Genomic DNA, 5,956 nt, shown 5'->3' on the forward strand with positions numbered 1-5,956 from the left:
ACTAGCAAAAAAACGGACCCATAGTCATATGGCCACAAGAAATTGATTGTGCCTAAAACCTGTTGCTAGTTGGAAGCCTGTTCTTGCATAACAAAGCCTCCTACTGAGAGACCAACCTTGATTGCAGCCTGTGAAATCCTGGGCAGACAACCCAGCTACACTATGCCTAGACTCCTCACCCACAGAAACAGTGAAATAATAAATATGTGTTTCTAAATTGCTAAATTTGTGGTAATTTGTTATCAGAAATAGTAAACTATTACTCCTAATTATTATTGTTAATATATAATACTTATTTTATATAATAAATATAATATTTAATTCATTATATTATGTCTATCCTACATAATGTTATTATGTGATCTTCTATAATTTGTTACATACAACATATCACATTTATAATCCATATCATACTATGATACTGTATATATTGTTATTATTCTGTCTATATGGTTGAAAATTTGATAGATCCTATTCATTATTTCATTTATTTCCCTTTGGCCAGATAGATGAACTTCCTTGAGCTTTTGTTTTACAGATCTTCTGGTGATTGAGACACTCAGTGTTTATCTGAAAAAGTCTTTCTTTTTTTAAATATTCATTTCTAAAAGAATGTTTTTTAAAAGAATAGAATTTTAGAATGGCATGTTTCATAGTTTTTTGTTGTTGTTGTTGTTGTTGCTTTAAAAATGTTCATTGTCTTCTGACATGCATCATTTCTGATACATCTGTGGTTTCTCTCTTTGCTTCTTTATATATAGTGCATCTTTTCCTTGTCTTCTTTTAATAGTTTCTGTTTATCAGTGATTTTCAGCAATTTAATTTGGGTGAGCCTTGATGTGGTTTTTGACACTGCTTAGGGTTTTCTGAGGTTCTTGGACCTTTGGATTTATAGTTTTCATCAAATTTGAAAATTTGGAGGACATTATTTCCTGAAATAATTTTTTATCCCCACTTTTTTTCTGACTCTAATTACATGAATTTTAGACCACTGTATGCTGACCCACAAGTCACTGAAGTTGAGTGTTTTCTCCTGTGTTTTTCCTCTGGGTGCTTCATTTTAGATTGTTTCTGTTCCCATATCTTTGCATTTGTAGATTTTTTCTTTTGCAGTGCCTAAACTGCTGTAATTTCATATGATGGTTTTTGTATTTTAGATTCTGTATTTGTCATCTCTAGAAATTCCATTTGGGTGAGTTTTACATCTTCTGTTTTTCTCCTCCATATTTTCATGTTTTTCTTTAACTCTTTGAGTATAGCAGCCATATTTCAGCATTATTTTAACATGATTTCTGCTTATGCAATTATCTTGTTTATAAAATCTTTTCTACAGTTTTATTTTTCTTCTTGTTATGGTCCTTCATTGCATACTTAATAATTTTTTATTGGACATTGAATTTTGCTATGCTGAGTGCTAGATTTTCTTTTATTCCTTTTTAGAGGGTTGGAAATTGTTGGACAGTCAAGCAATCTATTTGCAGACAGGTTTAATCATTCTGAGACTTGTTGTTATCTCCTCACCGGCAAGTCTAGAATTTCATCTGCTCTGAGGACCTTTTGCCCTACTCTGAAAATGCACCATCAGAAGACTCTACTCTGTGCCCCTTGTAAGCAAAAATGTCTATGTTGGCTCCATAGGAACTCAAATTTGTCCCTGTGTGCACTATTCACATGCTAAGAATTGGTCTGTGTACAGTTCCCTAGTAACATTCTTTCTCTGAAAGTTTCATTTCATCCACCCTTGTGTATTTTGTCTTTGAAGGTGCAAGTTATAATTTAGCCCAAGGCTGAAGGGCATGCCTCTCCATGTTTCTGGAACTCTTTTCCTGCATTGCATTGCTGCATTTTTTTTCCAACTAGCATTCTGACTCACAAATTTTGTTCTTCTCATCTTCCTTAAATCAACCAGAGCACTGAGCTCTTTGGGTTCTCCTACCTCTACTGCCCTCAAGGGAGAAAATCAAGGTTTTCTTTTTTTTTTTATTGATTGTTCCAAACATTACAGAGCTCTTGATAAATCATCTTTCATACATTTGACTCCATTGGGTTTTGAACTCCCATTTCTACCCCAAATACAGATAGCAGAATCACATCTGTTACATACTCACATTTTTACCTAATGGCATATTAGTGACTGTTGTAATCTGCTATCTTTCCTATCCCCTACTATTCCCCCCTCCCCTCCCCTCCCACCTTCCCTCTCTGCCTCCTCTGCTGTTGTTCAATTCTCACCCTTTTATTCCCCCTCCCCCTTGACCATCATAACCTCTTATACTTTTGTGTATCATTGAAGGTCTTCTACCATTTGCATATCCTTTCCCTTCTCTCTCCCTTTCTGTCCCCCCATTCGTCTTTGTTTACTGTTAGTCTTTTCCTCATGCTCTTCCTTCCTGTTCTGTTCTTAGTTGCTCTCTTTATATCAAAGAAGACATTTGGCATTTGTTTTTTAGGGCTTGGCTAGCTTCACTTAGCATAATCTGCTCTAATGCCATCCATTTCCCTGCAAATTCTATGATTTTGTCATTTCTTTGTGCTGCATAATACTCCATTGTATATGGATGCCACATTTTTTTATCCATTCATCTATTTAAGGGCATCTATGTTGGTTCCACAGTCTAGCTATTGTGAATTGTGCCACTATAATCATTGATGTGGCCGTATCCCTATAGTGCACTCTTTTAAGGTCCTCAGGGAATAGTCCGAGAAGGGCGATAGCTGGGTCAAATGGTGGATCCATTCCCAGCTTTCCCAGGAATCTCCATACTGCTTTCCAAATTGGCCTCACCATTTTGCAGTCCCACCAGCAGTGTACAAGTGTGCCCTTTTCCCCACATCCTCGCCAACACTTATTGTTGTTTGACTTCATAATGGCTGCCAATCTTACTGGAGTGAGATGGTATCTTAGGGTGGTTTTGATTTGCATTTCTCTGACTGCTAGAGATGGTGAGCATTTTTTCATGTACTTGTTGATTGATTGTATGTCCTCCTCTGAGAAATGTCTGTTCAGGTCCTTGGCCCATTTGTTGACTGGATTATTTGTTATCTTATTGTTTAATTTTTTGAGTTCTTTGTACATTCTGGATATTAGAGCTCTATCTGATGTGTGGGGGGTAAAAATTTGTTCCCAGGATGTAGGCTCTCTATTTACCTCTTTTATTGTTTCTCTTGCTGAGAAAAAACTTTTTAGTTTAAGTAAGTCCCATTTGTTTATTCTTGTTATTAACTCTTGGGCTATGGGAGTCCTATTAAGGAATTTGGAGCCCGACCCCACAATATGTAGATCGTAGCCAACTTTTTCTTCTATCAGACGCAGTGTCTCTGGTTTGATATCTAGCTCCTTGATCCATTTTGAGTTAACTTTTGTGGCTGGCAAGAGAAAGGGATTCAATTTCATTTTGTTGCATATGGATTTCCAATTTTCCCAGCCCCATTTGTTGAAGATGCTATCCTTCCTCCATTGCATGTTTTTAGCCCCTTTATCAAATATAAGATAGTTGTAACTTTGTGGATTAGTCTCTGTGTCCTCTATTCTGTACCATTAGTCCACCCGCCTGTTTTGGTACCAGTACCATGCTGTTTTTGTTACTATTGCTTTGTAGTACAGTTTGAACTCTGGTATTGCTATACCTCCAGATTCACACTTCCTGCTTAGAATTGCTTTTGCTATTCTGGGTCTTTTGTTTTTCCATATGAATTTCATGATTGCTTAATCTATTTCTACAAGAAATGCCGATGGGATTTTGATTGGCATCGCATTAAACCTGTAGAGAACTTTGGGTAATATCGCCATTTGATGATGTTAGTTCTGCCTATCCATGAACAGGGTACATTTTTCCATCTTCTGAGATCTTCTTCTATCTCTCTCTTTAGGATTCTGTAGTTTTCATTGTATAAATCTTTCACCTCTTTTGTTAGGTTGATTCCCAAGTATCTTATTTTCTTTGAGGATATTGTGAATGGAGTGGTTTTCCTTATTTCCATTTCAGAGGTTTTGTTGCTGATATACAGGAATGTCTTTGATTTATGTATGTTGATTTTATAACCTGCCACTTTGCTGAATTCATTTATTAACTCTAGCAGCTTCTTTGTAGACCCTTTTGGGTCTGTTAAGTATATTATCATGTCATCCACAAATAGCGATAATTTAACTTCTTCTTTTCCAATTTTTATGCCTTTAATTTCTTTTGTCTGTCTAATTGCTCTGGACAGTACTTCGAGAACTAAATTGAATAGAAATGGTGACAGAGGGCACCCCTGTCTTGTTCCAGATTTTAGGGGGAATGCCTTCAGTTTTTCTCCATTTAGGATGATGCTAGCCTGAGGTTTAGCATATATAGTTTTTACAATGTTGAGGAAAGTTCCTGTTATCCCTAATTTTTCTAGTGTTTTGAACATAAAGGGATGCTGTACTTTGTCAAACGCTTTTTCTGCATCTATCGAGATGATCATATGGTTCTTGTCTTTAAGTCTATTGATGTGGTGAATAGCATTTATTGATTTCCGTATATTGAACCAGCCTTGCATCCCAGGGATGAATCCTACTTGGTCATGGTGCACAAGTTTTCTGATATGTTTTTGTATTTGATTTGTCAGAATTTTATTGAGAATTTTTGCATCCAAGTTCATTAGAGATATTGGTCTGTAGTTTTCTTTCTTTGAAGTATTTTTGTCTGGTTTTGGGATCAGAGTGATGTTGGCCTCATAGAATGAATTTGGAAGAGCTCCTTCTTTTTCTATTTCTTGAAATAGCTTGAAAAGTATTGGTATTAATTCTTCTTTGAAGGTTTTGTAGAACTCTGCTGTATACCCATCCGGTCCAGGGCTTTTCTTGGTTGGTAGTCTTTTGATGGCTTCTTCAATTTCTTCCTTTGTTATTGGTCTGTTTAAATTTTGTGTGTCTTTCTGTCTCAATCTGGGCAAATCATATGCCTTAAGAAATTTGTCGATATCTCCACTATCTTCTATTTTATTGGAATATAGGGTTTCAAAATACTTTCTAATTATCTTCTGTATTTCTATAGTGTCTGTTGTGATATTGCCTTTTTCATCCCGTATGTTAGTAATTTGAGTTCTCTTTCTTCTTCTTTTCGTTAGTATGGCTAAGGGCTTGTCTATCTTATTTATTTTTTCAAAGAACCAACTTTTAGTTTTATCTATTTTTTCAATTGTTGTTTTTGTTTCAATTTCATTGATTTCTGCTCTAATTTTAATTATTTCTTGTCTTCTACTACATTTGCTGTTGTTTTGCTCTTCCTTTTCTAGATTTTTGAGGCATAGTGTGAGTTCATTTATTTGTTGGTTTTTCCTTTTTTTGAGGAAAGAACTCCAAGAAATGAATTTCCCTCTTAAAACTGCTTTCATTGTGTCCCATAGATTCCGGTATGTTGTGTCTGTATTATCATTTGACTCTAAGAATTTTTTCATCTCCTCCTTTATGTCTTCTGTAACCCATTGATCATTCAATAACATATTGTTCATTTTCCATGTGGTGTAGGGTTTTTCCTTCCTTCTTCTATCATTGATTTCTAATTTCATTCCATTATGGTCAGATATGGTGCATGGTATTATCTCCACACCTTTATATTTACTAAGAGTTGCCTTATGGCATAATATATGGTCTTTCTTTGAGTAGGATCCATGTGCTGCTGAGAAAAACGTGTATCCACTTGATGATGGTTGATATATTCTATATATGTCGGTTAAGTCTAGGTTGTTGATTGTGCTGTTGAGTTCTATAGTTTCTTTATTCAGTTTTTGTCTAGAGGATCTGTCCAATGGCAAGAGCGGTGTGTTGTGTTGAAGTCACCCATAATTATTGTGTTGTGGTCTATTTGACTCTTGAACTTGAGGAGGGTTTGTTTTATGAACGTTGCAGCTCCATTGTTCAGTGCATACACATTGATAATTGTTATGTCTTGTTGGTGGATGGTTCCTTTTAACAGTATATAGTGCCCTT

This window comes from Ictidomys tridecemlineatus, chromosome 1 (assembly GCF_052094955.1).
Source record: "Ictidomys tridecemlineatus isolate mIctTri1 chromosome 1, mIctTri1.hap1, whole genome shotgun sequence".
NCBI lineage: Eukaryota > Metazoa > Chordata > Mammalia > Rodentia > Sciuridae > Ictidomys > Ictidomys tridecemlineatus.